Genomic DNA, 23,384 nt, shown 5'->3' with positions numbered 1-23,384 from the left:
GATACTCTGACTACCCAGACGCATATACATCATGAAACGTAGTATCAAGAATTGGGTCTACAATTTCTATTGTAGGAATCATTATATTCATTGTAATTATATGAGAAAGAATGATTACAAACCGAGCAATTATATTTAGAGCTAACATAAGAAGATCAACAGAATGACTACAAAATAACCCTCCTGCAGAACATAGTTCCTCAGAATTACCATTAATCTCTAGATTCTAATATGGCAGATTAGTGCAGTAGATTTAAGCTCTACTAATAAAGGTTTGACCTTTTATTAGAAAATATTTATTAATGGCAACATGATCAAATTTATCTCTTCAAGATGGAGCTTCACCATTAATGGAGCAATTATCATTCTTTCATGATCATACTATGGTCGTATTATTATTAATTACAGTAATTGTAGGTTATGCCCTAAGTTATATATTATTTATTGCCTATACTAACCGTAATATACTTCATGGACATTTAATTGAAACAATCTGAACAGCTTTACCAGCAATTACATTAATTTTTATTGCCCTTCCATCATTACGACTATTATATTTACTTGATGATTCAGTAGATGCAATAAATACAATTAAAACCATTGGACGACAATGATATTGAAGATATGAATATTCAGACTTCATAGACGTAGAATTTGACACTTATATAACACCAGAACAAGACCTAGAAAATGATGGATTCCGACTACTAGATGTAGATAACCGAACAATCCTACCAATAAATACAGAAGTACGAGTATTCACAAGAGCATCAGATGTTCTACACTCATGAGCAGTTCCTGCATTAGGGGTTAAAATTGATGCAACGCCAGGTCGGTTAAATCAAGGAACATTCACAATAAATCGACCTGGATTATTCTTTGGACAATGCTCAGAAATCTGTGGAGCAAACCACAGATTTATACCAATTGTAATTGAAAGAACTTCAGTAAATTTATTTATTAAGTGATTATCTAAGATAATTTAAGGAGTTAGTTAAAATAAATAACATTAGAGTGTCAATCTAAAGTAACTAAAAAAAATTAGTACACCTTGAAATTCATCAGATGACTGAAAGTAAGTAGTGGTCTCTTAAACCAAATAATAGTATATTAACGACTACTTCTGATGGGGAAATTATATCCAAATCCCTCAAATATCCCCTCTTATATGATTTTCACTATTCATTATATTTTCAGCTACATTAATCTTGTTTAATCAAATAAACTTCTTCTCATTTAAACCTAACCTTATTAAAATAGCAGAAAAAGGAACAATTGAAATAAAAAACTTAAATTGAAAATGATAACAAATCTATTCTCAACATTTGACCCATCAACTAACATCTTTAATTTATCATTAAATTGAACTAGAACATTTCTAGGACTATTATTAATCCCATCACTATTTTGACTTACGCCATCACGAATTAACATTATCTGAAATAAACTAAATTTAAACTTACATAATGAATTTAAAACACTTCTTGGACCAAAATCATTTAATGGAACAACATTCATTTTCATCTCAATTTTTATTATAATATTATTTAACAATTTCATAGGATTATTCCCTTATATTTTTACTAGAACAGGACATTTAGCATTAACATTTGCAATTGCCCTACCTATATGGCTAAGATTTATATTATTTGGATGAATTAACCATACTAATCATATATTTATTATATTATTTAATCTTTCTTTATTTATTAGTGAAAAGAAAGATTAAATAAGAAAGAATATAATACATTTATTGCTATACATGTTCCATATTAATCTTTAATTATATATAATAGAGAAGTTGTTGTGGTCATACATAGGGGCGTTTCTTTTTTTTTGTTAATGTTTGTGGTTTTTTTCTTTTTTTTTCTTTAAATATTTGAATCTTTTATTTTTTCCTGAATTAATAGATTTAAAATTTTCTTATTTTTTATTTTTAAAAGTTTTATTCTTGCTTGTTTATTCACTTTTTCTTTGTATTATATGTAAGTTTTGTTAGACTAAATGTTCTTTTTGCAGTAATTTGATTTAATTACCAAGTGATTTTGGATTTAGCAATTGATTTAGTATCGGCATAATTCGTGCCAGCAGCCGCGGTTATACGATTGATACAAGTGAATATTATTGGTTAAAACAGTTGTTTATATTATTAGGGTTGAAATATAAATTTGTAAGGTGAAATGTTAAAATTTATTTGTGGCCCTTTTTATGAATCTGTGAAATTTAAATAATAAACTAGGATTAGATACCCTATTATTTTAAATGTTAATTATATTTACCAGGGTACTATTAGTTCAGGTCTTTAAACCCAAAGAATTTGGCGGTATCTCATTCCATTCAGAGGAACCTACCCCATGATTGATAATACACGATTTACTCTACTTAATTTATTTGTTTGTATATCTCCGTTATCAGAGAATCTTTTTAGAGTTATAATTCTCAAGATTTATAATTATAAAATATTTCAGGTCAAGGTGCAGCTTATAGTTAAGAGGAGGTGGGTTACAATAGATTTTTGTTTATAACGGATTTGATAGTGAAATACTGTTAATGAAGGTGGATTTGATAGTAATTTAATTTATTTAATTTAACTGATATTGGCTCTGAGATGTGTACACATCGCCCGTCGCTCTCATTATTGATTATTCTATTTTATTTTAAAGTAGCTTCAATTTAGATGAGATAAGTCGTAACATAGTAGATGTACTGGAAAGTGTATCTAGGAAGAGTTTCAAGATATAACTTATTAGTAAAGTGTTTCATTTACACTGAAAATTTTTCTGTGCAAATCAGGATATCTTGATTATTTATTTTATTATATTTATTTTTTGTTTATTTAATTATTTAATATAAATAATTTTATTGTATTTTTGTCTTAGTATATTTTATAGAATTGATTTTTTAAATTATAGTTTATTGGTAATGTAAGTGTTTTATGAAATATTATTTTAAATTTTTTTAAGTAGATTTTATTTATTGTACCTTTTGTATCAGGGTTTATCAAAATTTTAGTATTTATTTTACTTGTCTCGATTTGGGTTGATTTATAAATAATTTATAGTTAATGTATCATAATTATTATTAAATTATTTATAGAAATGAGATGTTAATCGTTTCCCAAGATATCTAGTTTCTTAAGAAAAAATTTAATTTTTTAAAGTTATTTGTTTTTATTTAATTTTTTAAGTAAAAATATTAACTTATTTATTCTTTAAGGGATAAGCTTTGAAGTTAATAACCTATAATTTATTTTATAGAAATATAATAGTAAGCTTTAAACCAGCTATCTTTAAGATTACGTTTTAGTTCATTATTTTTTATTTTGATTTTATAAATATTTTAGGTTTTTTATTAAGATTATTAATTTAATTTTAAAATTTTTGTAATAATGATAGAATTAGTATATTTATTTGTATGAAATTTTTACCTTGTGAACTTATTATAAGGAACTAGGCAAAATTGATTTCCGCCTGTTTATCAAAAACATGTCCTCTTGTTTATATTTTGAGGTCTGGCCTGCTCACTGAGCGTATTTTTAAAGAGCCGCGGTATTTTGACCGTGCAAAGGTAGCATAATCATTAGTCTCTTAATTAGTGGCTGGAATGAATGCCTTGACGAGAAATCAACTGTCTCTTAATAAATTTTTGAATTTAACTTTTGAGTCAAAAGGCTTAAATTCTTCTTTAGGACGAGAAGACCCTATAGAGCATGACATTTTACTTTTATATAGTTTTTTGTTTGTCTTTCTATATTTAATGATGATGTTTTGTTGGGGTGACATGAAGAATAGATAAACTCTTCATTATTATATCATTTATTTATGTTTGTTATTTTGATCCATAATTTATGATCATAAGATTAAGTTACCTTAGGGATAACAGCGTAATTGTTTTTGAGAGCTCATATCGACAAAGCAGATTGCGACCTCGATGTTGGATTAAGAAAAATTTTGGGTGCAGGAGCCCAATGATTAGGTCTGTTCGACCTTTAAATTCTTACATGATCTGAGTTCAGACCGGCGTGAGCCAGGTCGGTTTCTATCCTAAGATTGTTAATCCATATTAGTACGAAAGGACCATATGGTTAAAATATTTTTTGTTATATTGATTAATATTAATTTATTTACTATTTTGACAGATTAATGTGTTGAATTTAGAATTCATTTATGTAGATTTTTTCTACAAATAGTATTGATACTTTATGATTTATTTATATTTATTTTGAATTTTCTTTTACTGGTTATTTGTGTTTTAATTAGTGTTGCCTTTTTAACTTTATTAGAGTGTAAGGTTTTAGGTTATATTCAGATTCAAAAGGGTCCAAATAAGGTAGGTTTTGTTGGAATTCCTCAGCCATTTAGAGATGCTATTAAGTTAATTTGTAAGGAGCAGCCAATTCCTATTATATCTAATTACCTACTTTATTATTTTTCCCCTGTTTTTAATTTAATGATTTCTTTAGCCGTTTGAGTAATTTTTCCTTATTTAACTTATGTGTGTTCTTTTTATTATGGATTTTTATTTTTTTTATGTTGTACTAGATTAGGTGTTTATACTGTTATAATTGCTGGTTGATCTTCTAATTCAAATTATTCATTATTAGGTTCTCTTCGTTCTGTTGATCAAACAATTTCTTATGAAGTTAGTTTAGCTTTAATTTTATTGTCTTTAATTATTTTAATTGGTAGTTTTAATATGTTTGATTTTATAAACTATCAGCTTTATTGTTGATTTATTATTATTTCTTTTCCTTTAGCTTTAGCTTGTTTTGCTTCTTGCTTAGCTGAAACTAATCGTACTCCTTTTGATTTTGCTGAAGGGGAATCTGAGTTAGTTTCAGGATTTAATATTGAGTATGGTGCGGGTGGTTTTACTTTAATTTTTTTAGCTGAATATACTAGAATTGTCTTCATAAGAATGTTATTGGCTTTAATTTTTTTGGGCGGTTATTTTTATTCTTTTATATTTTTTATTAAGCTTGCTATTATATCTTTTGGTTTTATTTGGGTTCGTGGAACATTACCACGGTTCCGTTATGATAAATTAATGTACTTAGCTTGAAAAAGTTTTTTACCTTCATCTTTGAATTTTTTTATTTTCTTTGTTGGTTTAAAGATTTTATTTATCTCATTTGTTTAGTGAAATTTTTTGAGAAAAGTTAATAGAAGAGTTAAACTTCTAATTTTATGTTTTCAAAACATATGCTTTTCCTAAGCTAATTAACTTTATTCCTTAATTAATTTATCTCATGCGTTTGCGACATTGACATTAATTAAGAAATATGTGAAGTAAATAATTGTTAAGATTTGACCTGTTATAATATAAGGTTCTTCAACAGGTCGTTTACCAATTCACGTTAGTAAGCATACAACAACTACTATAATTCAGAATAAAATTTGATTAATAGGGTAAAATTGAATGCCTCGGAATGGTGTTTTAATATAAAATGGTAAAATTATTAAGATTCTAATTGATAAAAATAATGCAATAACACCTCCTAACTTATTAGGGATAGATCGTAGAATTGCATATGCAAATAGGAAATATCATTCTGGTTGAATGTGAACTGGTGTTACTAATGGGTTGGCAGGTACAAAGTTATCTGGATCTCCTAATAGGTAAGGATTAATTAAACATAGTATAATTAATAATGATGTTATTATTACAAATGTAATAGAATCCTTAAAGGTAAAGTATGGATGGAATGGAATTTTTTCAATATCTCCATTTAGTCCAAGAGGATTATTAGATCCTGTTTGGTGAAGAAAAAATAAATGAATTGCTGCTATAGCAGCAATAATAAATGGTAATACAAAATGGAATGTGAAGAATCGATTTAATGTTGCATTATCAACAGCGAATCCTCCTCATACTCATTGGACTAAATCTGTTCCTAAGTATGGGATTGCTGATAATAAATTAGTAATTACTGTTGCACCTCAAAAAGATATTTGGCCTCAGGGTAAGACATATCCTATAAATGCAGTTGCTATAACTAAAAATAAAATCACTGTACCAATTATTCAGGTATGTATATATTAATATAAGATCCATAGTAAATTCCCCGTCCTACATGTAAGTAAATACAAATAAAAAATATAGATGCTCCATTTGCGTGTAAGGTTCGGATAATTCAACCATTATTTACGTCTTGGCAGATGTGTACTACACTACTGAATGCTATTTCAATATTTGATGTATAATGTATAGCTAAAAATAGTCCAGTTACGATTTGAATTACCAAACATAACCATAATAGGGATCCAAAATTTCATCAAAATGAAATATTTGTTGGGGCAGGTAAGTCAATTAAAGAGTTATTAATAATTTTAATTAAAGGATGTCTTAATTGTAAGGGTTTATTCATTAGTAATTATCTTATTTTACGAATAGGTCCCTGATTAATATTGGTGATTTTAACAACTGCTAGTAGTGCTAAAAATAAATAAATTATTATTATTATTGTAATAATGAATGTTGGTCTATTATATAATTTTTCTAAAGATATTGTTATTTCTTGATAATTGATTGAATTATCAATATTTATAGTTTCGGTGTTTTTGAAAAAGTCTATAAATATAGATATATCTAGAATAATTAATATTAATATGATAAATACTCACATTATTAATGTAATAATTATAGTGATTGATTTAGGCTGAAATATTTCGTTTGATGCAATTCTTGTAATGTAAATAAATAATACTAGTATACCACCAAGAAATGTTAAAAATAAAATATATGATAATCAATATCTTTCTATTATTGTTCCTGTTATTAATCCAACTAGGAAGGTTTGAACGATAATAAAAAGCATTATTGATATTGGGTGTCTTAATTTAATAAAATTAATATTTATTACATTTGATAATGATATAATTATTATTTTGATCATTTCAGGGGTTAGTTTATTTAAAATACCGGTTTTGGGGACCGATGATGGAAGCTTTTCCACCTCTGAAGTTTTAAAAGTGGGGGCTGGACTTATTTCCGGTTTACAAGACCGGCGTTTTTTTTAAACTATTAAAACTAATGTTTATATTCTCTATTTTTACTTCTTTATTGATTTATTTTGCTGGTGTTTATGTTTTTTCTTCTAAACGTAAACATTTATTAATGGTTCTTTTGAAATTAGAATATATTGTTCTTTCTTTATTTATGTTAGTTATTGTTTTTCTTATTGAGTTTGATTATGATTATTTTTTTCCTGTTATTTTTTTAGTTTTTTCTGTTTGTGAGGGTGCTTTAGGTCTTTCTATTTTAGTTTCAATAATTCGTTCTCATGGTAATGATTTTTTTAATTCTTTTGGTTTATCTTTATGTTAAAGTATTTATTTATAACTATTTTTTTGATCCCTCTTTGTTTATTAAATAATTGTTGATGGTTGGTTCATTCTTTAATGTTTCTGTCGGGTTTTGTTTTTATAATTTGTGTTTATTCATATGCTGATTTGAATATAATTAGATATTATTTTGGTATTGATTATTTTTCTTTTAGTTTAATTTTACTTAGTTTTTGGATTTGTTCTTTAATAATCACTGCTAGAGGTTCAGTTTATTTAAGTTCATATCATTCTAATTTTTTTGTTTTTATGGTTTTGATTTTAATAATTATGCTTTATTGCTCATTTGCTAGATTAAGTCTTCTTTCTTTTTATATTTTTTTTGAGGCTAGATTAGTTCCTACTTTACTTTTAATTTTGGGTTGGGGTTATCAACCTGAGCGTTTGCAGGCTGGTGTTTATTTAATTTTTTATACTTTGGTTGCTAGATTACCTTTATTATTAGTTTTATTTAAGGTTTATGATTTTTCTAATACTTTATATTTTCCTTTATTGGTTGATTTTGGTTCTTATTATTTTATGTTTTATGTATTTATAATTTTGGCTTTTTTAGTTAAGATACCTATGTTTTTGGTTCATTTATGACTTCCTAAGGCTCATGTAGAGGCCCCTATTTCAGGTAGAATAATTCTTGCTGGTGTTTTATTAAAGTTAGGTGGTTATGGTATTTTTCGTGTTATAAAGGTTATTTCTTATTTGGGTTTAAAGTTTAATTATTTTTGATTGTCTTTAGGTTTATCTGGGGGTGTTATTGTAAGATTTATTTGTTTTCGTCAGGTTGATTTAAAGTCTTTAATTGCATATTCTTCTGTTGCTCATATAAGAATGGTTATTGGTGGATTGATGACTATGAATTGATGAGGTTGTGTAGGTTCTCTTTCTCTAATGGTTGGTCATGGTTTATGTTCTTCTGGTTTATTTTGTTTATCTAATATTATTTATGAACGTTTAGGTAGACGAAGATTATTAATTAACAAGGGTATAATTAATTTGATGCCAAGAATGGCTTTATGATGATTTCTTTTAAGATCATCAAATATGGCTGCTCCTCCTTCTTTAAATTTGGTAGGTGAAATTAGATTATTAAATAGAATTATATCTTGATCTTCTTTTAGATTCTTTGCTTTGATTTTTTTTATCTTTTTTTAGAGCTGTTTATACTTTGTATATATATTCTTATTCTCAGCATGGGAATTATTATTCTGGTATTTTTACTTGTTCTCTTGGTTATTTTCGTGAATATCATCTTTTACTTTTACATTGATTGCCTTTAAATATTCTCTGTTTAAAGGGTGAATATTTCTTTGTTTAGTTTGCTTAAGTATTTTAATTAAAAATATTGTTTTGTGGAATCAATGATATGAAGTTTTTCATCTTAGGCCGTGAATTTATTTTCTATTTGTTCTTTGAGTTTTTTTTCTTTGTTTATTTCGAGAACTATAATTTTTATTTTAGGTATTTATTATTTAATAATTGATTATAGAGTTTTTGTTGAGTCAGAGCTTTTCAATTTAAATGGTTCTATAGTTGTTATAACTTTAATTTTGGATTGAATATCTCTTATTTTTATATCTTTTGTTATATATATTTCTTCTTTGGTTATTTATTATAGAGAGGATTATATATCTGGTGAAAAGAATATAAATCGTTTTATTAATATTGTTTAAATATTTATTCTTTCTATAGGTTTTTTAATTATTAGTCCTAATTTATTTAGAATTTTATTAGGTTGAGATGGTTTAGGTTTAGTTTCTTATTGTTTAGTTATTTATTATCAAAATGTAAAATCTTATAGTGCTGGTATATTAACTGCACTTTCTAATCGTATTGGTGATGTTGCTATTTTAATTTCTATTGCATGAATGTTAAATTTTGGTGGTTGAAATTATATTTATTATTATGATTTTATTTCTAATTCTTTTGAAATAAAGCTCATTACTATATTAATTGTTTTAGCAGCTATAACTAAGAGAGCTCAGATTCCTTTCTCTTCATGACTTCCTGCTGCTATAGCAGCTCCTACTCCTGTTTCTGCTTTAGTTCATTCTTCTACTCTTGTTACTGCTGGTGTTTATTTATTAATTCGTTTTAGACCAATATTGGATACTTATAATTGTGGTTGATTTTTACTTTTAATTGGTTGTATAACTATATTTATGGTTGGATTGGGCGCTAATTTTGAGTTTGATTTAAAGAAGATTATTGCTCTTTCTACTTTAAGACAACTTGGTTTAATAATAAGAATTTTGGCTATAGGTTATCCAAAGCTTGCATTTTTTCATTTATTGGCTCATGCTTTATTTAAGGCATTATTATTTATATGTGCAGGTTCAATAATTCATAATTTGAAGGATTCTCAGGATATTCGTTTTATAGGATCAATTGTTAATTTCATACCTTTAACTTCAGTTTGTTTTAATGTTTCTAGTTTATCTTTGTGTGGAATAAGTTTTTTAGCGGGATTTTATTCAAAGGATTTAATTCTTGAGATGGTTTGTTTAAGATGAATTAATTGTTTAATTTTTTTCTTTATTTTTTTTCTACTGGTTTAACTGCTTCTTATTCTTTTCGTTTGTTTTATTATTCAATATCTGGTGATAATAATTTTTATTCTAGATTTTCTTTTGATGATAAGGGTTATTATATTTCATTTGGAATAATTGGTCTATTGTTTGTTGCTGTTTTTGGTGGTAGTCTTTTATCTTGATTAATTTTTCCTATTCCTCATGTGATTGCTTTACCTTATTATTTAAAGTTTTTACTATTACAGTTCTTATTTTAGGTGCTTATTTAGGTTATCTTATTTCTAATTTTGATTTTTCTCATAATTTATTTTCTTTAAGTATACTTTCTTTTGTTAGATTTGCTGGTTCTATATGATTTATACCTTTTCTTTCAACTAAGTTTATTAGATATATTCCTTTAAAAATAGGTTATTATTCATCTAAGTCATTTGATTATGGTTGAGGTGAATTACTTGGTGGTCAAGGTTTATATAGATTATTTATTTATTTAATTGGTTATATTCAAGGTTGATATGATTCTAATTTCAAGATTTATCTTTTAACTTTTATTTTTTGAATATTTATTTTGGTAATATTGTTTTTCGTTTACTTAAATAGCTTATAATTAGAGCGTGACACTGAAGATGTTAAGGAAGTATTTTTACTTTTAAGTATTTATAAATATAGATATAATATTTTTACAGTTAAAATGAAATGTTTTATTTAAACTATATAAATTTTAGAAATGTTAACGGAGTTTAACCGCTAATATAAAAAGTTAGCAGCTTTCATATTGGCTTTACATTTCCTTAATTGGAACTATTGTAGTTCAATTATATTATTAACAGTAATACGCCTCTTTTTGGCTTCAATTAATAAGAATAAGGGTAGTACATACCAATCTTCCAGGTCGAAACTGACTGCAATATTTCGCTTCTTATTCTATTTAAGGTTGATTGATAATATCAATACTGTTTGAATGCAACCCAAATGTTATATTTAACTACAACCCTTTATTCTGCTCATTGTAATGCTCCTTGGTTTCATTCATGGTATAGTCCTCCTAATAGAACTAGAATAAAAAATATTGTTGATACTGTTCAGATTATAATGTCTGAAGTTTTAAAAATAATTACAATTGGTAGAATTAGTGCAATTTCTACATCAAAAATTAAAAAGATTACTGCGATTAGGAAGAATCGTATTGAGAATGGTATTCGTGCTGATCTTTTTGGATCAAACCCACATTCAAATGGTGATCTTTTTTCTCGATCATTAATTAATTTTTTTGATAGTGTTGTTGCCAGGATTATAACAATTATTGGAATAATAAATCTAATGAAAACTCTTGTTGATAGAATTAGAATTGTTTTTCTTGATTTATATCAAGCTTTCTGATTGGAAGTCAAATGTACTATTTATACTAGAAAAACAATTATCTACCTCATCAATAAATAGAGATATATAAGAATAATCATACTACGTCTACGAAGTGTCAGTATCATGCTGCTGCTTCAAATCCAAAGTGATGTCTTGGTGAAAATTGATTTATTGAGTGTCGAAGTAGACATGTTGATAAAAAGATTGTTCCAATAATTACGTGTAAACCATGGAATCCTGTTGCAACAAAGAATGTTGATCCATAAACTGCATCTGCAATGGTAAAAGGTGCTTCTCAATATTCATATGCTTGAAGTATTGTGAAGTATAGTCCTAATAACACTGTGAAGAATAATCCTTGTAGTGCTTGAGTATGATTAGATTCCATTAAACTATGATGTGCTCATGTTACTGTTACTCCTGATGCTAAAAGAATAGCTGTATTAAGTAATGGAATTTGTATAGGGTTAAAGGGTTGAATTCCTATTGGAGGTCATAGTATTCCTAGTTCAATTGTTGGTGCTAATCTTCTTCTAAAGAATGCTCAAAAAAAAGAAACGAAAAATAATACCTCTGATGCAATAAATAAAATTACTCCTCATCGTAATCCAATTGATACAAATCCTGTATGTAATCCTTGATATGTTCCTTCTCGTACTACATCTCGTCATCATTGAATTATAGTTAGTAGGGTAATTCCAAATCCAATTATGAATAAGTTAATATTAAATAGGTGGAATCATTTTGCTAGTCCTGATACTAGGACTATTGCTCCAATTGCTCCTGTTAATGGTCAAGGTCTATAGTCTACTAAGTGGAATGGGTGGTTTGAGTGAGTTGTTAACATAGGTTTAATATACTTCTCTAGAATATAGAGTTCTTAGAATTGAGAAAACATAGGCTTGAATTATTGCTACTGCTGATTCTAGAATTAATAGAAGTATTTGTCCAATAATTAGTAATGAGATTAAGTTTATTGCTATAGATGGTCCTGTGTTTCCTAATAAGGTTAATAATAAGTGTCCTGCAATTATATTTGCTGCCAACCGTACTGCTAATGTACCTGGTCGAATAACATTACTAATTGTTTCAATTAGTACTATAAATGATATTAATGCAGGCGGTGTACCTTGTGGTACAAGGTGTGTAAATATATGATTAGTATGGTTAATTCATCCAAATAATATAAATCTTAGCCATATAGGTAGGGCAATTGCAAATGTTAATGCTAAATGTCTTGTTCTAGTAAAAATATAAGGGAATAATCCTATGAAATTGTTAAATAATATTATAATAAAAATTGAGATGAAAATGAATGTTGTTCCTTTAAATGATTTTGGTCCAAGAAGTGTTTTAAATTCATTATGTAAGGTTAAATATAGTTTATTTCAGATAATGTTAATTCGTGATGGTGTAAGTCAAAATAGTGATGGGATTAATAATAGTCCTAGAAATGTTCTAGTTCAATTTAATGATAAATTAAAGATGTTAGTTGATGGGTCAAATGTTGAGAATAGATTTGTTATCATTTTCAATTTAAGTTTTTTATTTCAATTGTTCCTTTTTCTGCTCTTTTAATAAGGTTAGGTTTAAATGAGAAGAAGTTTATTTGATTAAACAAGATTAAAGTAGCTGAAAATATAATGAATAGTGAGAATCATATAAGAGGGGATATTTGAGGGATTTGGATATAATTTCCCCATCAGAAGTAGTCGTTAATTTACTATTATTTGGTTTAAGAGACCATTACTTACTTTCAGTCATCTGATGAATTTCAAGGTGTACTAATTTTTTTTAGTTACTTTAGATTGACACTCTAATGTTATTTATTTTAACTAACTCCTTAAATTATCTTAGATAATCACTTAATAAATAAATTTACTGAAGTTCTTTCAATTACAATTGGTATAAATCTGTGGTTTGCTCCACAGATTGACACTCTAATGTTATTTATTTTAACTAACTCCTTAAATTATCTTAGATAATCACTTAATAAATAAATTTACTGAAGTTCTTTCAATTACAATTGGTATAAATCTGTGGTTTGCTCCACAGATTTCTGAGCATTGTCCAAAGAATAATCCAGGTCGATTTATTGTGAATGTTCCTTGACTTAACCGACCTGGCGTTGCATCAATTTTAACCCCTAATGCAGGAACTGCTCATGAGTGTAGAACATAGATGCTCTTGTTAATACTCGTACTTCTGTATTTATTGGTAGGATTGTTCGGTTATCTACATCTAGTAGTCGGAATCCATCATTTTCTAGGTCTTGTTCTGGTGTTATATAAGTGTCAAATTCTACGTCTATGAAGTCTGAATATTCATATCTTCAATATCATTGTCGTCCAATGGTTTTAATTGTAATTATTGCATCTACTGAATCATGAAGTAAATATAATAGTCGTAATGATGGAAGGGCAATAAAAATTAATGTAATTGCTGGTAAAGCTGTTCAGATTGTTTCAATTAAATGTCCATGAAGTATATTACGGTTAGTATAGGCAATAAATAATATATAACTTAGGGCATAACCTACAATTACTGTAATTAATAATAATACGACCATAGTATGATCATGAAAGAATGATAATTGCTCCATTAATGGTGAAGCTCCATCTTGAAGAGATAAATTTGATCATGTTGCCATTAATAAATATTTTCTAATAAAAGGTCAAACCTTTATTTGTAGAGCTTTAATCTACTGCACTAATCTGCCATATTAGAATCTAGAGATTAATGGTAATTCTGAGGAACTATGTTCTGCAGGAGGGTTATTTTGTAGTCATTCTGTTGATCTTCTTATGTTAGCTCTAAATATAATTGCTCGGTTTGTAATCATTCTTTCTCATATAATTACAATGAATATAATGATTCCTACAATAGAAATTGTAGACCCAATTCTTGATACTACGTTTCATGATGTATATGCGTCTGGGTAGTCAGAGTATCGTCGAGGTATTCCTGCTAATCCTAGGAAGTGTTGAGGAAAGAATGTTAAATTTACTCCAATGAATATAATTGTAAATTGGATTTTTAATCATGTATTATTTATAGTTAATCCTGTAAATAGTGGATATCATTGAATGACACCTCCTATAATTGCAAATACTGCTCCTATAGATAATACATAATGAAAGTGTGCTACTACATAATATGTAACATGTAATACAATATCAAGTGATGAATTTCCTAATACTAATCCTGTTAATCCACCAATTGTAAATAGGAAAATAAATCCTAGAGCTCATAATAATGGTGGATTGAACTTGAATTTAGTTCCATATAATGTAGCTAATCATCTAAATACCTTAATTCCTGTAGGTACAGCAATAATTATTGTTGCTCATGTAAAATATGCTCGTGTGTCAACATCCATTCCTACTGTAAATATATGATGTGCTCATACAATAAATCCTATTAGTCCAATTGATAGTATAGCATAAATTATACCTAATGTTCCAAATGATTCAATTTTTCCTCTTTCTTGACATACAATATGTGAAATAATTCCGAACCCCGGTAGAATTAAAATATAAACTTCTGGGTGTCCAAAGAATCAAAATAGATGTTGATATAGAATTGGGTCACCCCCTCCTGCAGGGTCAAAGAATGATGTATTTAAATTTCGATCTGTTAATAATATAGTAATAGCTCCTGCTAAAACTGGAAGTGAAAGAAGGAGAAGTATGCTGTAATAGCTACAGATCATACAAATAAAGGTGTTTGATCTAAAGTTATACTTTCTGATCGTATATTAATTGCTGTTGTAATGAAATTCACTGCACCAAGAATAGATGATACACCTGCTAAGTGCAGTGAAAAAATAGCTAGATCTACAGATGCACCCCCGTGTGCAATAGCTCCTGCTAGAGGAGGGTAAACTGTTCATCCTGTACCAGCACCATTATCTACTATAGAAGATGTAAGAAGAAGGGTTAGTGAAGGTGGTAGTAATCAAAAACTTATATTATTTATTCGTGGAAATGCTATATCTGGTGCACCAATTATTAGTGGAACAAGTCAATTACCAAATCCACCAATTATAATAGGAATTACTATAAAGAAAATTATTACGAATGCATGAGCTGTAATAATAACATTATAAATCTGGTCATCCCCAATTAGAGATCCGGGTTGGCCAAGTTCAGCACGAATAAGTATTCTTATTGATGTTCCTACTATTCCTGCTCATGCTCCAAATATGAAGTATAAAGTACCAATGTCCTTATGGTTTGTTGAGAATAATCATTTTTGCGGTAAGATGGCTGAATTTTAGGTGGTAGACTGTAAATCTACTTATGAGATGTTTTCTCTCTTATCATATTTAGGTCTTATATTCAATTATGATTCTAGACTGCAATTCTAGAGGTGTAAAATTTTACTAAGGCCTAAAAGATTATTCTTTTAATTATAACTTTGAAGGTTATTAGTTTGATTAACTTAAGTCCTTAGTATAATGAAATTAAGGTTGATGTTGAAATCAATCCTATTGTTGAAATTATTACTGTTATAGGAAGAATGATTCTTGATTTTTGGGACTTTATCTTTATAGATCACGAATTTTCTGTGTATGATATAATTAGAGCTGAGAATCTAATACGTATATAGTAGTAGAGTGTAATTGTAGTTAATACAACTATAATAGTTATAATAGTTGTTATATTGTTTTCTATTAATGATTGTATTACAATTCATTTTGGTAAGAATCCAAGGAATGGTGGTAGTCCACCTAAAGATAATAAAGATAAGAATATTATGAATTTAATTTCGGTTTTTATATTTCTGGCTGAATAAATTTGATTTATGAAAAATAAATTTATATGCTTAAATAATAAAACTATAATTAATCTTAATAGTGAGTAAATAATGAAGTATAGTTCTCAGATGTTTTCTCTGACTGTTAATGATCTAATTATTCAACCTAGATGTCTGATTGATGAATATGCTAAAAGTTGTCGTAAGGATGTTTGATTTAAACCTCCTATTGCCCCAATAATAATTCTTAAGATAATAATTGTTCAAATAAAAGTTCTTAATTGAATACAATAAGATAAGACCATTATTGGGGCGATTTTTTGTCATGTTATTAATGTTAAACAATTATTTCATCTTGATGCTCCAATAACTTCTGGAAATCAGAAATGGAAAGGTGCAGCTCCAATCTTTAATAATAGTCTAGATCTAATTATTATTGATGGGATAAATTCTGTTTCCCATCCCATGGGATATTTTATTTGAATCAGCAAAATTGAAAATAATAATATTGTCGATGCTATTGCTTGGACAATAAAATATTTAATTGATGATTCATTTATTATTATATTTTTATTTCTTGTTAGGAGCAGAATAAATGAAAGTAAGTTGATCTCAAGTCCTATTCAAACCCCAAATCAGGAATTTGATGAAATGGACAGGATCGTTCCTATCATTAATGTTGATAGGAAGAGAAGTTTTGTAGAGTTGTTGGTCATTAAAAAGGAGAGGATTGATACCTCTATAAATGGGGTATGAACCCATTAGCTTGTTTAGCTTATTTTTTACATTAAGGTGTATGATGCACGTTAGTTTTTGATACTAAAGGAGGTAGTTTAATTCTATCTTATGTAATTTTAATGAAGGTAATTTTATTTACTTTATTTACCCTATCAAGGTAACCCTTTAATCAGGCACTTCATTTATTTAATATATAAATCGAAAGTTTTTTTTTGAAATTCTTTTATGTATTATTTTGTTTAATTAGGATTAATTTATCCTGCTCATTTTTTTTATATATATATATAATAAATAATTTATATTAATATATTACATTTAATTGAAATTTAAGTATTATAAGTTCATCTTACCATTATCAATTGATTATTTTAATGCAATTATTTACCTAGGATTATAGCTACTTATGTTTTTAGCTTAAAATAGGTTATTATAATATAATATATATAATAATATGTAATTTAATATTTAATATTATTATAATTGGATATAATAAATAAAATTATTAATTTAAATATAAAATATTATAATTAATATAATTATTTATATCCAATAGGAATTCAACCCTTTAACCCTATACAAATTCCATTACTTAATACAGCTATTCTTTTAGCATCAGGAGTAACAGTAACATAAGCACATCATAGTTTAATGGAATCTAATCATACTCAAGCACTACAAGGGTTATTCTTCACAGTGTTATTAGGACTATACTTTACAATTCTTCAAGCATATGAATATTGAGAAGCACCTTTTACCATTGCAGATGCAGTTTATGGATCAACATTCTTTGTTGCAACAGGATTCCATGGTTTACACGTAATTATTGGAACAATCTTTTTATCAACATGTCTACTTCGACACTCAATAAATCAATTTTCACCAAGACATCACTTTGGATTTGAAGCAGCAGCATGATACTGACACTTCGTAGACGTAGTATGATTATTCTTATATATCTCTATTTATTGATGAGGTAGATAATTGTTTTTCTAGTATAAATAGTACATTTGACTTCCAATCAGAAAGCTTGATATAAATCAAGAAAAACAATTCTAATTCTATCAACAAGAGTTTTCATTAGATTTATTATTCCAATAATTGTTATAATCCTGGCAACAACACTATCAAAAAAATTAATTAATGATCGAGAAAAAAGATCACCATTTGAATGTGGGTTTGATCCAAAAAGATCAGCACGAATACCATTCTCAATACGATTCTTCCTAATCGCAGTAATCTTTTTAATTTTTGATGTAGAAATTGCACTAATTCTACCAATTGTAATTATTTTTAAAACTTCAGACATTATAATCTGAACAGTATCAACAATATTTTTTATTCTAGTTCTATTAGGAGGACTATACCATGAATGAAACCAAGGAGCATTACAATGAGCAGAATAAAGGGTTGTAGTTAAATATAACATTTGGGTTGCATTCAAAAAGTATTGATATTATCAATCAACCTTAAATAGAATAAGAAGCGAAATATTGCAGTCAGTTTCGACCTGGAAGATTGGTATGTACTACCCTTATTCTTATTAATTGAAGCCAAAAAGAGGCGTATTACTGTTAATAATATAATTGAACTATAATAGTTCCAATTAAGGAAATGTAAAGCCAATATGAAAGCTGCTAACTTTTTATATTAGCGGTTAAACTCCGTTAACATTTCTAAAATTTATATAGTTTAAATAAAACATTACATTTTCACTGTAAAAATAATATATCTATATTTATAAATACTTAAAAGTAAAAATACTTCCTTAACATCTTCAGTGTCACGCTCTAATTATAAGCTATTTAAGTAAACGAAAAACAATATTACCAAAATAAATATTCAAAAAATAAAAGTTAAAAGATAAATCTTGAAATTAGAATCATATCAACCTTGAATATAACCAATTAAATAAATAAATAATCTATATAAACCTTGACCACCAAGTAATTCACCTCAACCATAATCAAATGACTTAGATGAATAATAACCTATTTTTAAAGGAATATATCTAATAAACTTAGTTGAAAGAAAAGGTATAAATCATATAGAACCAGCAAATCTAACAAAAGAAAGTATACTTAAAGAAAATAAATTATGAGAAAAATCAAAATTAGAAATAAGATAACCTAAATAAGCACCTAAAATAACAACTGTAATAGTTAAAAACTTTAAATAATAAGGTAAAGCAATCACATGAGGAATAGGAAAAATTAATCAAGATAAAAGACTACCACCAAAAACAGCAACAAACAATAGACCAATTATTCCAAATGAAATATAATAACCCTTATCATCAAAAGAAAATCTAGAATAAAAATTATTATCACCAGATATTGAATAATAAAACAAACGAAAAGAATAAGAAGCAGTTAAACCAGTAGAAAAAAAATAAAGAAAAAAAATGAAACAATTAATTCATCTTAAACAAACCATCTCAAGAAATAAATCCTTTGAATAAAATCCCGCTAAAAAAGATATTCCACACAAAGATAAACTAGAAACATTAAAACAAACTGAAGTTAAAGGTATGAAATTAACAATTGATCCTATAAAACGAATATCCTGAGAATCCTTCAAATTATGAATTATTGAACCTGCACATATAAATAATAATGCCTTAAATAAAGCATGAGCCAATAAATGAAAAAATGCAAGCTTTGGATAACCTATAGCCAAAATTCTTATTATTAAACCAAGTTGTCTTAAAGTAGAAAGAGCAATAATCTTCTTTAAATCAAACTCAAAATTAGCGCCCAATCCAGCCATAAATATAGTTATACAACCAATTAAAAGTAAAAATCAACCACAATTATAAGTATCCAATATTGGTCTAAAACGAATTAATAAATAAACACCAGCAGTAACAAGAGTAGAAGAATGAACTAAAGCTGAAACAGGAGTAGGAGCTGCTATAGCAGCAGGAAGTCATGAAGAGAAAGGAATCTGAGCTCTCTTAGTTATAGCTGCTAAAACAATTAATATAGTAATGAGCTTTATTTCAAAAGAATTAGAAATAAAATCATAATAATAAATATAATTTCAACCACCAAAATTTAACATTCATGCAATAGAAATTAAAATAGCAACATCACCAATACGATTAGAAAGTGCAGTTAATATACCAGCACTATAAGATTTTACATTTTGATAATAAATAACTAAACAATAAGAAACTAAACCTAAACCATCTCAACCTAATAAAATTCTAATTAAATTAGGACTAATAATTAAAAAACCTATAGAAAGAATAAATATTAAAACAATAATAATAAAACGATTTATATTCTTTTCACCAGATATATAATCCTCTCTATAATAAATAACCAAAGAAGAAATATATATAACAAAAGATATAAAAATAAGAGATATTCAATCCAAAATTAAAGTTATAACAACTATAGAACCATTTAAATTGAAAAGCTCTCACTCAACAAAAACTCTATAATCAATTATTAAATAATAAATACCTAAAATAAAAATTATAGTTCTCGAAATAAACAAAGAAAAAAAACTCAAAGAACAAATAGAAAATAAATTCACGGCCTAAGATGAAAAACTTCATATCATTGATTCCACAAAACAATATTTTTAATTAAAATACTTAAGCAAACTAAACAAAGAAATATTCACCCTTTAAACAGAGAATATTTAAAGGCAATCAATGTAAAAGTAAAAGATGATATTCACGAAAATAACCAAGAGAACAAGTATAAACACCAGAATAATAATTCCCATGCTGAGAATAAGAATATATATACATAGTATAAACAGCTCTAAAAAAAGATAAAAAAATCAAAGCAAAGAATCTAAAAGAAGATCAAGATATAATTCTATTTAATAATCTAATTTCACCTACCAAATTTAAAAAAGAAATCATCATAAAGCCATTCTTGGCATCAAATTAATTATACCCTTGTTAATTAATAATCTTCGTCTACCTAAACGTTCATAAATAATATTAGATAAACAAAATAAACCAGAAGAACATAAACCATGACCAACCATTAGAGAAAGAGAACCTACACAACCTCATCAATTCATAGTCATCAATCCACCAATAACCATTCTTTTATGAGCAACAGAAGAATATGCAATTAAAGACTTTAAATCAACCTGACGAAAACAAATAAATCTTACAATAACACCCCCAGATAAACCTAAAGACAATCAAAAATAATTAAACTTTAAACCCAAATAAGAAATAACCTTTATAACACGAAAAATACCATAACCACCTAACTTTAATAAAACACCAGCAAGAATTATTCTACCTGAAATAGGGGCCTCTACATGAGCCTTAGGAAGTCATAAATGAATCAAAAACATAGGTATCTTAACTAAAAAAGCCAAAATTATAAATACATAAAACATAAAATAATAAGAACCAAAATCAACCAATAAAGGAAAATATAAAGTATTAGAAAAATCATAAACCTTAAATAAAACTAATAATAAAGGTAATCTAGCAACCAAAGTATAAAAAATTAAATAAACACCAGCCTGCAAACGCTCAGGTTGATAACCCCAACCCAAAATTAAAAGTAAAGTAGGAACTAATCTAGCCTCAAAAAAAATATAAAAAGAAAGAAGACTTAATCTAGCAAATGAACAATAAAGCATAATTATTAAAATCAAAACCATAAAAACAAAAAAATTAGAATGATATGAACTTAAATAAACTGAACCTCTAGCAGTGATTATTAAAGAACAAATCCAAAAACTAAGTAAAATTAAACTAAAAGAAAAATAATCAATACCAAAATAATATCTAATTATATTCAAATCAGCATATGAATAAACACAAATTATAAAAACAAAACCCGACAGAAACATTAAAGAATGAACCAACCATCAACAATTATTTAATAAACAAAGAGGGATCAAAAAAATAGTTATAAATAAATACTTTAACATAAAGATAAACCAAAAGAATTAAAAAAATCATTACCATGAGAACGAATTATTGAAACTAAAATAGAAAGACCTAAAGCACCCTCACAAACAGAAAAAACTAAAAAAATAACAGGAAAAAAATAATCATAATCAAACTCAATAAGAAAAACAATAACTAACATAAATAAAGAAAGAACAATATATTCTAATCTCAAAAGAACCATTAATAAATGTTTACGTTTAGAAGAAAAAACATAAACACCAGCAAAATAAATCAATAAAGAAGTAAAAATAGAGAATATAAACATTAGTTTTAATAGTTTAAAAAAAACGCCGGTCTTGTAAACCGGAAATAAGTCCAGCCCCCACTTTTAAAACTTCAGAGGTGGAAAAGCTTCCATCATCGGTCCCCAAAACCGGTATTTTAAATAAACTAACCCCTGAAATGATCAAAATAATAATTATATCATTATCAAATGTAATAAATATTAATTTTATTAAATTAAGACACCCAATATCAATAATGCTTTTTATTATCGTTCAAACGTTCCTAGTTGGATTAATAACAGGAACAATAATAGAAAGATATTGATTATCATATATTTTATTTTTAACATTTCTTGGTGGTATACTAGTATTATTTATTTACATTACAAGAATTGCATCAAACGAAATATTTCAGCCTAAATCAATCACTATAATTATTACATTAATAATGTGAGTATTTATCATATTAATATTAATTATTCTAGATATATCTATATTTATAGACTTTTTCAAAAACACCGAAACTATAAATATTGATAATTCAATCAATTATCAAGAAATAACAATATCTTTAGAAAAATTATATAATAGACCAACATTCATTATTACAATAATAATAATAATTTATTTATTTTTAGCACTACTAGCAGTTGTTAAAATCACCAATATTAATCAGGGACCTATTCGTAAAATAAGATAATTACTAATGAATAAACCCTTACAATTAAGACATCCTTTAATTAAAATTATTAATAACTCTTTAATTGACTTACCTGCCCCAACAAATATTTCATTTTGATGAAATTTTGAATCCCTATTAGGGTTATGTTTGGTAATTCAAATCGTAACTGGACTATTTTTAGCTATACATTATACATCAAATATTGAAATAGCATTCAGTAGTGTAGTACACATCTGCCGAGACGTAAATAATGGTTGAATTATCCGAACCTTACACGCAAATGGAGCATCTATATTTTTTATTTGTATTTACTTACATGTAGGACGGGGAATTTACTATGGATCTTATATATATATACATACCTGAATAATTGGTACAGTGATTTTATTTTTAGTTATAGCAACTGCATTTATAGGATATGTCTTTCCCTGAGGCCAAATATCTTTTTGAGGTGCAACAGTAATTACTAATTTATTATCAGCAATCCCATACTTAGGAACAGATTTAGTCCAATGAGTATGAGGAGGATTCGCTGTTGATAATGCAACATTAAATCGATTCTTCACATTCCATTTTGTATTACCATTTATTATTGCTGCTATAGCAGCAATTCATTTATTTTTTCTTCACCAAACAGGATCTAATAATCCTCTTGGACTAAATGGATATATTGAAAAAATTCCATTCCATCCATACTTTACCTTTAAGGATTCTATTACATTTGTAATAATAACATCATTATTAATTATACTATGTTTAATTAATCCTTACCTATTAGGAGATCCAGATAACTTTGTACCTGCCAACCCATTAGTAACA

At 26.8% G+C, this 23,384-nt stretch overlaps 1 pseudogene; it reads right to left on the bottom strand.

Annotated features, from left to right (window-relative positions):
• Positions 1–18,532: 18,532 nt before the first annotated feature.
• LOC126354499 (NADH-ubiquinone oxidoreductase chain 5-like) lies at positions 18,533–20,257 on the bottom strand (annotated as a pseudogene).
• Between the last annotated feature and the right edge of the window lie 3,127 nt (positions 20,258–23,384).

The sequence above is a fragment of the Schistocerca gregaria genome, chromosome 3, assembly GCF_023897955.1.
Source record: "Schistocerca gregaria isolate iqSchGreg1 chromosome 3, iqSchGreg1.2, whole genome shotgun sequence".
NCBI classification, from domain to species: Eukaryota; Metazoa; Arthropoda; class Insecta; order Orthoptera; family Acrididae; genus Schistocerca; species Schistocerca gregaria.
Note: the sequence above shows the minus strand (reverse complement) of the source record. Positions and strands in the feature narration are given on the sequence as shown.